Source organism: Chlamydotis macqueenii, chromosome 1 (genome assembly GCF_036417535.1).
Source record: "Chlamydotis macqueenii isolate bChlMac1 chromosome 1, bChlMac1.mat, whole genome shotgun sequence".
Classification (NCBI taxonomy): Eukaryota; Metazoa; Chordata; class Aves; order Otidiformes; family Otididae; genus Chlamydotis; species Chlamydotis macqueenii.
Genome location: NC_141556.1, coordinates 48,599,223 through 48,610,774, shown reverse-complemented (window position 1 = coordinate 48,610,774; position 11,552 = coordinate 48,599,223). Strand labels below are relative to the sequence as shown.

General features: G+C 38.6%; 1 long non-coding RNA gene across 1 annotated transcript; it reads right to left on the bottom strand.

Annotated features, from left to right (window-relative positions):
• Positions 1-7,093: 7,093 nt before the first annotated feature.
• On the bottom strand, positions 7,094-10,210 carry LOC147602021 (uncharacterized). The gene is made up of 3 exons (XR_015257576.1): positions 10,074-10,210; positions 9,118-9,268; positions 7,094-7,232 (listed from the first exon to the last, which is right to left on the bottom strand). It is a non-coding gene; the product is annotated as an uncharacterized LOC147602021 (long non-coding RNA).
• Between the last annotated feature and the right edge of the window lie 1,342 nt (positions 10,211-11,552).

Genomic DNA, 11,552 nt, shown 5'->3' with positions numbered 1-11,552 from the left:
TCATCTGCTTTGTTGCTGTCACACCAGAAGAATTACTCAATTCACAGTCATGTCTGCAAACCCAGTGTGTACATCTGTCTGTCCAGACACACATGTGCAATTCTGGCATATATGAAATAGAATACACTGCGCACAAACAGAGTGCTGCTTGTTTGCATGATTTTTGACATAGTAGCAATAATTCAGCAGTAACTTGCAGAACATTTGACCTTTTTCATTTAACAAAATGGCTGCAATGATTCTGTATATTTTTATGAAACAAAAAAATTATTGGAAAGTCTTGCCTTACCAGCATTTAAATTAGTGATGTTGCAAACTTCTTGATACAGCTATAGAGTAATCACTACCCCATTTGTTGTTTATTATGCTTTTTGGTTTTGTTTTGATAAATGACAATAGTTAACACTAAGATATGAACAGACATTTCAGTTTTGCTGTTCAGTCTGTCAAACTTAAATTGATCAATAACAACATGAGCTATATTTAAAAACACTTATCTGATGCATTTTTGCACATTTTTCTGTAGTTATCTCACGGTTAATTTTCTTGTTTTAGAAAAAGAGGGTAATAATTTTCTATATGGAACATCATCTCACATTTTATGAAGTATGATAAAAGGACATCTCTCTATCTGTCTCTAAAGGATAACATGATGACATGACATGAAACAAAATAGTTGCCTAAAAGCGTCTATAACCAGGTAGGGTGGAGAATGAGAAACTTAATGGAAAAGACAGAGGAAAAGTCAAAGTGTCACTGCCACAGCCGGACCTAAGGCTGAAACAGCCAAAGCAACATAGTCTACCCACAGGGGAACAGGCTATATATGCAAAGGACCCCAACAAAACGCGTAAGGGATTATTTATGCCACGCTAAAGATATATTCAATTTTTCTTTAGATTCAGATAGCAATAAAGTGAATCATGTGGTATCGTGTTATTCATTAAAGATGCATATTCTTATCACAGAGGCAGAATGATTTCACCCTAGCTCTCCCAGTCAGCATAACATTAGACCTCCTTCTGCAGATTACTGATTGCAGGCTCTCAGCACATGACCAGTTTATTCCCATGATGGAGACTATGTGCTCAGACCTGCACAGTGAGCCAGCTACAAGCTGTTAAAAATATATGATGTTTACCTGAATTCTGCTGGTCTGCTGAAACCACCATAAAAGCAAGAAGTTCTGGACTTAAGTATATATGTACACATCAGGAACTGGAAAATTCATTATGCACTGTGGGTCAGGAGAGCATATCTAACCAAAAGAATGCGTAACAACAGCGAAAATCAATCCTGCATATCAGACGTCCTTTTCATTTCACACGCAGAGAGCAATCATTTGTTATACTGCCATGGTGGGTGCTTGCTATTAACGGAAACTATTTTCTCTCTGCTGGTTTCAGTTTTGCAAAAGGCTAGGGGAAAGATCTTGGTATTTCCCTTCCATACTAGCTGTAGGCTCAAGATGCACCCAGATAGGCAGTGTGATTATTAATTCAAAGCTATGTCAGCAAGTGACACAGTATCTGCCTCTGCATGCACTATTCTGCCCCAGGGTTCAGCTGAAGATGTACACTCTTTAGCTTGCTCAGCTGTAGTGTTAACATTTTTCAGTTCTCTATTTTGAGTTGTGTGCCAGCAAGACTTGGTTGAGCCCCTTTGTTTTTGTTCGTGGTTTTTTTTTTGTTTTGTTTTGGTTCTAATTTTTTTTTAAAGGTACATAGACTGCAGATATTTTTCCTCAAAGCTATTTCAACTAACAGGGCTGTATTCAAACTTCAGGACAAGTCAACAAATACGAACCTTCAGGCAATAAGCAAATGTAGAAAATCTCATCCCCCAAGGAGAGCACTTGACACAGTTACAGAGAGGCAGAAAGGGGACAAAATGTGACACTCTCAGCATTGTCAGTTGTGATTCTGTATTCTTTACATGCTGTTTTGCCAAGGACAAAAAAGTTTTTAGGGTCAGAAGAGCTCCCTGACCCCTACTGAAGCATCCTTCAAGATAATAACTAGCTTTCAAATGAGGATTTACAGACATGTATTAGAAATGTGCCTATATATAGATGAAATGTGAAGGAGGTAGGCGGGTAAGATGGACCCTTGATTTTTTGTTTTTCTTTTTCACAGTTTAGTCTTCTTCGAAGAAGAAAAAAAAAGCCTGATGTTTGGATATCTCTTTCTGTTTAAATGACCTAAATAGCCTCAGAAGGGCTCTCCTTTTGCAGATGAAGCACATGCTCACAGTATTATCAGTGCTGTCAGGTTGAGATTTTAAACAACTCATAAACTGGCCACTCGCATCCTGGGCTGCATCAAAAGAAGCGTGGCCAGCAGATGAAGGGAAGTGATTCTCCACTTCTACTCCACTTTCAGGAGACCCCCACCTGCAGTACTGTGTCCAGCTCTGGAGCCCCCAACACAAGAAGGACATGGACCTGTTGGAGGGAGTCCAGAGGAGGACCATGAAAATGATCAGAGGGCTGGAGCACCTCTCCTATGAGGACAGGCTGAGAGAGTTGGGGCTGTTCAGCCTGGAGAAGAGAAGGCTCCGAGGAGACCTTATAGCAGCCTTCCAGTACTTAAAGGGGTCCTATAAGAAGGATGGGGACAGACTTTTTAGCAGGGCCTGTAGCAATAGGGCAAGGGATAGTGGTTTTAAAATAGAAGGAGGTGGATTCAGATTAGATATAAGGCAAAAAATTTTTACAATGAGGGTGGTGGAACACTGGAACAGTTTGCCCAGAGAGGTGGTGGATGCGCCATCCCTGTAAACGTTCAAGGCCAGGTTGGATGGGCCCCTGGGCAACCTGATCTAGTTGAAGATGTCCCGGATCCTTGCAGGGGGGTTGGTCTAGACTACTTTTAAAGGCCACTTCCAACCCTAACTACTCTATGATTCTATGAAGATTAGCAGAAAGCCTTACCTTTATAGACTGAATCGTCCCATACTGGCTACTAGGGCTTTTATAGTCTGGTTTTGCTCTCTATATTCGGGCTTAGTTAAGCTTAATTTTGCATGTAAAATTTTGCATATCTGACAATTTTTTTTTTATTCAAGAACATTTTTTATTTACTGAAATAAACACAGAAGTTGCCACACACACTTACTTCTGAATTTCAAATACTTAGGCTACATGAGTTTTTAATTTTTGTAATGTTTCAGCTATCAACCAAATCTTAAAATGGCTTTTTATTGAAATATTAAATTATATGACAAATGCTTCTTGCTCTATGCATCATTTTAAGTTTACAGACATGTTAGAAATGGTGTTTTAACTTTTTATGTTACAAGTTTTGGGAAAGTGCCTGAAGCCCCAAATATTTTACACATCTTTTTTCAGGTGCCTGAAAAAAATGCAGGCATGAACTTGGAAATGGAAGATACATTTTTTTTTTTGATTTTTCATTGAAAATACTCAGAGGTGAAACATTCCAGTCCTAGAATCATGTTCATGAGTTTCTTAATCAAGTGGTTTTCATCATATCTGGATATTGCTAGAATTCTCTTACCTGTATGTTAATGCCATTTCACACGGGGGGCCACTGCCCCCTGGCCCACCCTGGTATTGCTCTGTTTACCTATTCCAGCAAAAAATATCGTCTTAATCAGGTGGTGTGGCATTTCCAGTGGAATCTTTTCCTTTTTCCCTCTTGCTTCACCATGCTACAAAATTATTTTACCACTCTGATTTTGTATTAAGATGTGATGGCTTTATTTCCTGACTGAATATACCTGCAGTCATTGTTAGTAAAATGAGTAACCAGGCAAGCCTGTCGCATAGCTTCCTCTCCTCCAAATCTCAACAAGAGCTCAGTGATGAATTTGAGGTTATGCCAAATCTTTTTCTTTATCTATGTTGCCCAGCCTCCACAGCTACTGGCAAAAGGCTTTGCTTCAGTTACATTCATGTACCATGCTTATCCTTCTGCAGATAGTCAGCTTTTGAGAGGTGACAAATAGTTTATTTTTTTTTTTTACTTTTTAAGTAGTGAATCTTATGTCTAGTAACTGTAGAAGACTCTTAAAAGTTAGATCTTAATGTGCATTATGAGCAAATTCTAAGACATTTCGTCTGTGTGTCTAAAATCAAATTTCTGCAATTCATATTTAAGCAATTTTATAGGGGCTTGATTTCAAAGGGACATCGGCATTGTGGAAAACAGGCACAGATTCAGTAGTTGAAATAGGAACCTACAGTCAGCTGATATCCTGGAAAAGTGTGGTTTGGAAAATTTAAACTCATATTTGCCCTACAGGGATTGAACTTGTGAGATCATCTGCCATATGGTGAAAATGTAAATAATTGTTTTCACTTCCATTTTCTTCTGCCAGTGGACAGGGTAGTTTTTAAATTCCTCAGAATTTTTCTGGCACTCATAAGTAAGGGATCTGCAGCCTAAAAACTAGCGTAGAGTCCAATTTCAGGCATCAAAAGAAGGCAGAGCTGAACAGTAAGGGAATGAGAGAATGCATGCTGACTCCTGGGGAAAAAAAAAATAGTTTCTCTGGCTAGGAAATTTTTCAACAGGATAATAAGAGCACAGATTTCTTATGGTATAGTTGTCTGGAGTTGGCTTTTTGCCTCTTCTATTGTCAAATGCTGACATATCTCGTGTAGATTTGGTACTTTTAAAAACCAGTAACAAAAGAAAATTGTAATGATAGTAAAGACGAATGTTTTACTTAGCCGTACTGTAGCTTTCAGCTTTCTTTCACACAACAGAAAATAGGAATTTTCCACATGCTGAAAATACATTACCATATTACAGGATTGTGCTTATGTCTTGGAACAACTTATTTATTAGCGATAAATGTGAATGAGTTCACTAAAACAGAAGAATGTCTTCTTTTGTTCACCAGGGTTAATCAATAAAAAGGCTTAATTCCCATCATTGTTTTATTTCTGAAATGAGATGTCTGTTTTATTACAGTAACCATGAGGATTTCAGAGTATAAGAAAGACTAAGTTTATAAACAGAGATAATATTTGCTGCTAGGTCAACAGATACAATTTTAAAGAAATAAAAACAGACAAGTCAAATCTTGAAACATGTATTTTTTCAATAATATTGTCTGACCTACTAGAAAATACTATTTGGAAACATGACAAAATGAAATATTTTATCTGTGAGGAGGACTGGCAGTCACAGGCTTCCTATCTTGTACTTTGTAAGAGCCTTTTAATAGGAAAGAAAAATCAGGAAACAGATACTGGAGGGAAACAAGCTCATCATCTAATAGGCAATGATAATTTAATCTAAAACTTTGAAGTTAATTTCAGTTTCCCATCTACTATATCAGCCTTTTAAACAAGAAACCAGAAAATCCTAAGGTTTTCCACCTCCTATGTTATCATGTAAGCGAATGATCTATTATTGGAATCTATTTTATTAGTAGCACAAACAAATTCAACTTGTACTTGAAGAACAAGTGCAACCTGTACTTGCTGTAAGGAATAAACAGTCAAACATTTATGAACAGTGTAAATTATCCTTAAATGACTGTGAAACTGTAGAATAGTTTTATATAGCATCCTATATTAAAATTCTGCTAAGTGAGTACAAAGTAGGTTGGCTTAATGTGCATTTATGTACTTTTAAGCAAGATACATATTGCATGAGTTAAGGAACTTTGGGAAATTTCTTGTAAATAGATATGTCTTCATTCCTCTTTGTCAAGGCCTAAGTGTAAGCAATTTATATTATTAATTTCTATAGACTGACTAGCTGCTGCTACAGTCTGATCTTTTACCAAGCCAACAAATGGCAACTCATGCAGAAAATATGGACAGAAGAAGCCATCACTCCTGCAGTGCTTCCAGTAGAGACAAGGACATTGCCTGTGAGGTGCTAGGCAGCAAATCTGCTCCTTTGCATCTCCGTCTTCCACTGTTCATCATCCTCCTTTGGTTTTGCCCAGTGGCCAGCCCCATTGCTGCGGGGTGTTTGTGGGTGTCCATCACGCTTCCCAGCCTGAAGGTCAGTCTCACTCCGTTTGTGATCTGTCAGTGTTCAGGTAATGGGGCTGTGCTGCATTCACATGGACTTTTGAAGCTAAAAGGCAATGGAAATTTGGTCCTATCACTAGTAGTCTCACTTACTGTTATCGTCTGGAGTTCTTTATCTCTGAATAGCTTTGCAACTTTCCCTGAAGGTTAAAAAATTCTGATGCATTGGATAGGAATAGAAGCAAATCTCACATATTAATCTAAGAAAAGACTTTCCCAGCAGCACCTCATCACACAGAGTTGTATATAACTCACCTGACTCCAATGTCAATGTTCATGATGATCTGTCAGGATATGAGGTTGAAGGAAAGGCAAACCTCTTAGAGAATTTAAACCTAAACCAGGCAGAGCTTTAGACTTCAGCGCTATTCATCATCCATTCCTGGAACTGAATTTGAAGGTTGCTTGGAGCCTTGTTAGAATAGAGGTGAACAGTAAAGAGAAAAGAATGGCTGTGGAAGGGTGAAAAAAGCATAATTCGGAGGAGAGAGCTTCACTCTGAGCCTCACTGGTGTGAACTTTACAAGTCTGAGAAGTGAAGAGCTATCAAAAGGGATGTTACAAAAGGAAACATGGTGTTTGAGCAAAGAACAGGGTTTTCAAGTTCTCTGGCTGATGCATAATTGTGCCACAGTTTTTACCGTTGGCTGAGAAAAAAAAAAACAAAACCAAGTTATTTGAACTTCCTCCTCTCGAGTTACACTTGGAAAGGGAGCTGTGTGTCCCATCTCCTTCCACGCATAAGATGACCCAGCTGCCTTCCCTGAATTATCACTAATTGTCCCAGTTCAGATCACCAGAACTATACTGTCTGATGTGAAAAAAGGAGAGGAAAGTCCAGGCTCCCCATAGCCTGGTGGGACTGGTCTTCAGTGAAAACAAAAGAAGCTGTTTTGTGTTTATGTGCCCTGAGGGACAGTGTCCGCTTCAGCTTGCACTAGTCCTCTCATCTCAGCCTAGTTGGATTGACAATTGAAGAAAGGTGGGACAGCATGTCCAGATTCACCTTCTTTCTTCTGCTTAAAATATAGTTCCCTCCAAATTATTGTCCAGCAACCCAAGGACCAGATCTGCTTTCTTCCTCCCCCTCTTTTCTTCTCTAAAAGAGACTCGGCAGGATCTATCTAAATCTAATAGCATGTGCTTTGTTCTCTGCTCCTGTGCAGTTGCATGTGTAGAAGCCAGCCATTAGTTCTTTTAGTTGTATTAAATTAATCTAAAATACAAGCAAGAGATAATTTTTAACATCATCATCTAGTTCTGGGTAGTATAACAGCAAAAACAAGTGTGCAATTTGGGGAAAAAGGAAACATGTAGTAGAAAACTGCCTATCTCACTGAAAATTGACACTATGCTATTTAGAAAAACAAATTATGTAACTTTGTGGTTCACAATCCATTATTTGGTCATTTGAGGGATTTAATAGGCTGAAATTGTGTTTATTTCCATATTTTATTTACGCAAAGGGTTTCCCTCCCCTCTCTCAGGCATCTCGGTATGACTTGATAGTACTGCATAGTGCAATGCGGCTCATTTATCTTGGTTTTGCTCCTCCCAGAGCCCTTCTATGAGTACTCTTGCTGTCTATCATCTTTCTCAGTAATGGTCCAGCTGCATGCTGACTAGAATGCAAAGTTCAGTTTTTGCCTTGAAGGCAAACATGCACTACTCTTTGGGGATCTCCATGATAGAATTTGTCTGTCATTGAGACATTAGATGTAGGAGATTTAAAACTTTTCCATCAGCTATTTGATGTGCCCACACAAATCACAAATTAAAGAACAGCTTGCTTATACATGGGGATACATGCTGTTAAGTAGAAATCAACTTTATGAGAAATAGTAATTCTGCTTAGAAATTTCATGTAAATTTAATTTTATTGGTGCAAAAAATCCCCACCCAATAAATAAAGAAGTGAATTTAAATGGAGGCCAAGCATCCAGTTTTGGGATATTTTCTTGAAGAGCTTGTTCCCTTAGCCAGCATCAACCAAGGGAGCTTCACCAGTGCCACTGGAGTTACTGTGTCTTACAGCAGCTGAGGATTTGATCCTGTTATTTGGACAATCATACAAGAATGCCCAGTGTTTAGGAATTAGGGGAAGCTAGACAGCCATGTGGTGTGACATAAGCCAACGATTTGGCCTTAATTTTGTCCGATTAAAGTATGTAAAGCAGTGGTCATGAAAACAGTAAGTGAAGACAAAGCAGTTTTGTCCTGAAATTGCTTAATGAAAGCAGGACTGGCTGAACAGTAGCACTGGTTTTTAGTGACCTTTCATAAAGAAAAGGCAGTCTGTCTGTCATTATGCAAATTCAAGAACATCTGTTCCATGAAACCCTATAATAATGCCTGAGGTTTGCATCGGATGAGAATAAAAACTGTTTTGACAAAGGCTACAGAGTATGCTTGTATTAGCCAGACAGCTCCTTTTTCAAGTCCAAATCTACCTCAAGAGTAGGGAGGGCAGACCTTCAGCTGGAGAAAATTGTCTCGGCTCAGTGGAACTGGTTTCTCAGAATGCTGTTTTATTCAGTGAATGTCGAAACCTGAGAGGTAAATTAGACTTACAACTGCATTATTAGATCACTAGTATTTCATTAGTAACAACGGCAGCAACTGATGGGCAATGCAATGTGAAGTGTTTATCGCAGCCTTCCTACGCAATCCACAAAAGAGGCAGTGAGCATTGTTTCAGTGAGAAGTCTGCTGGTGACTAACTCACATCTGCTTTAGTTTAATAAAAAAAAATAAAGGCAAGCAGTATTGACAGCAGATATAAACAATAAGGGGATGTCTCAGTTCTGTTTGATACTTAATAAACCTCAGGAAATACCTATTAAAACCTGTTGATTTTTTGCAAGAGTGTTACCACCTCTGAATTTAAATGATGGAGGGGCTGGTGTGCTGAGGGTCGTGAGCGCTGGGGACTTGTGCACTCCAGTGGCAGCTGATAGAAATATTATGAACATGGAGATGAGACAAGAACACAATGTACAACAGCTCACATCATACCTGTAGGAAGAGCAAACACAGGCTCCTCTCATAGGCCTAACTAGAGCATAGGGGAATTAGAGCAGAATTTAATCTTGCCAGCATACATCACAGCTTCTTTTCAGCATCGGAAGCAGCAACGTCCTCCGTGTTTGCAGCCAAACGATAGCTCTGTCCTCGGCTGCAGGGAGAGGGAGGAAGCTGCTTGACTTCTCTGCACTGGGGCAATCAGTGTAATGTCAGTCCTTGCTAGGGGACCTGTCGGAGAAAAACAAAACCCTTTCAGAGCTCAGATGTGTAGTGTAAGACTCAGAGAATTATTTCTGCCATACCTATTTTTAGAAGTACTTATTACCTTTAACATCATAGAATGATTCCTAGAAATTTTCACAAAACATAGTAGCCCAGGGAATAAAGAAGGTACATTATAGATTTTTGCAAGGACTCACAATCAGCTCGGGGTTTTTGTTTACTTTTATGCTGGGTTCTGGTTTTTTTTTTTTTTTGTTTGTTTCTGAAATCCAGCCTGGGTTTTAAGAGCGGGAATTTAGTCAGCCTATCTATAGGAATGCAAACATTAGAGATTAGGTCTAAGCTAAGAAGGGTACCTCCAGCTGATCATAGATGGTCAATATAAGCAGGAGGAATCAGTCCCTGGATATGTCCATGTCTGTTCATTGATTATAGGCTGGAAGCTAGGCAGGTAGCTTACACTAGCCTCATGACTTCCAGATAGCTAAAAGCATGTGAAACAAATTCTACCCCAGAGCCTGCAGCTTACCCTACTGAAAAGGCTGTGATAGATGATGAGACTTACTTTGCCTTAAATAACTAAAAATAGGCAAGAGTCTGGCATTTGTTAAACTACTTGGCAGTTATTTTGGGGGTGATGGTGAAAACAGTGCAATAGTCTCTATCTCTGGTCCCCATTCAGGAAGCACCACCACAGTCAACAACTGCTGATGTGGGTATTTGTGGGGGATGATCTCTGTGTCCCCTTTTCTCACAGTAATCCCTTTCCTGCCTGTTGAAAGTGGCAACAGTACAGGACCATCTGCCTTACCACTATAGTACTGAGGTGTTTATCTTGGTCTGCAGTGACCTTCATGGGCAGGGTGACCATCCATCAGTGATTCCTGCAGTGAGTGACCGCACCAGAGCTTTCGGGAAATGGCTGTGTTTCAAACACAGGGTTACTTGTGTTCCTGAGGGTAGCACATGAGCAATGAGTTATTTGTGGTAGCTGTCATCATGGACTGGTACATATCCTATGGATATTTTTTCCTGCACCTTGCAGGTTTGGAAGTGGCAGCCTGGGGACTGCTGCTGGTTTCTGCTCTTGTTTTTTCCAACATGTCTCATGTATTCCCTCATGAATTAGTTTTACCTTTGGCAGTGATCCCAGCACCATATAAACTGGGAGTTTGTATTTTTTTTTTTTCCCAATAAGTATCTGGGTCTAAAATTTAGGAGTAAACTACACAGCAGATTAAAGATACAGCTATCAATATTGTTTTCAATAAAGAATAGGTGACTTGTTTTTAAGCAGAATAGGTGAATGAAAATAGCAGCTGAATGGTTAAAGCTGCAACTTTTTTACTGCTAAAATTGAAATGTTTTCCACTCTGTAAAATTTACGTAGATATTTTACCCTTAGAATTGGCATTACTAATTCTTAGGTCAAGATAGTGACTTGAAATATGACCGGAAAAGCTAACAGAATTTTTTTCTTACAAGATATAATCAGAAGGTCAGAATTAGATAAAGTATGCTGAGGCTTTTGTGAAAAAGGATGTTTTTAACCTGAAATTACCTTCTTTCATTTCTAAATGCTGTTATCAACCAAATATAGAAAAATGTACTTGCTGTCTTTTCCTTCTCTGTGTGAATCATCTTGCTTTCCAGGGTGGAAGTGAAAAAGGAAAAATGCCAGACAAAGCAACAAAAGTCAGAAATTTGCTAAATCAAGTAATATCTTCATATAGTTATAAAATAATATAAAATATAATGTCCTAAAGAGTTTATAAAATAAAAATAATTATGAACTTTTAAAGATGTTTCACACATTAGTTCTATTCTTCAACCAGCTCTACAATTAAGATGGTCAAGCTATCTTATTAAAGAAGTAACGTTAATTCTACATTTCCTGTGTTTTCTATTGCTTTCATTGCCAGTGTTCTTGAAAAGTTAATAGGCACTCACATCAACCAATATATGCCTGTAGCTTTAGTTTCATCTTAACATGTTATTACATGATTATTATATAATGCATCAGAAATGACTTCTCATTATTGTTTTTCATTATAATGATTAACTTGGATTCCTTCTTCAGAAGTCTAATTCTGCATCTTTATTTTAAATCCCAAGAGAGCTTCATTCAAACCTGAGACATGCCAGAACCAGCCAGACAAATTATGTCATCAACACGTATTTTATTACTGGTTACATGACAAGTGTGCACTCTTTGGTGGATCTGTCTGTGTCAGGAAACAACCTTGTTTGGTCAGGCTGGCTATGGAAAGTGAATAATACATTTGGTTAA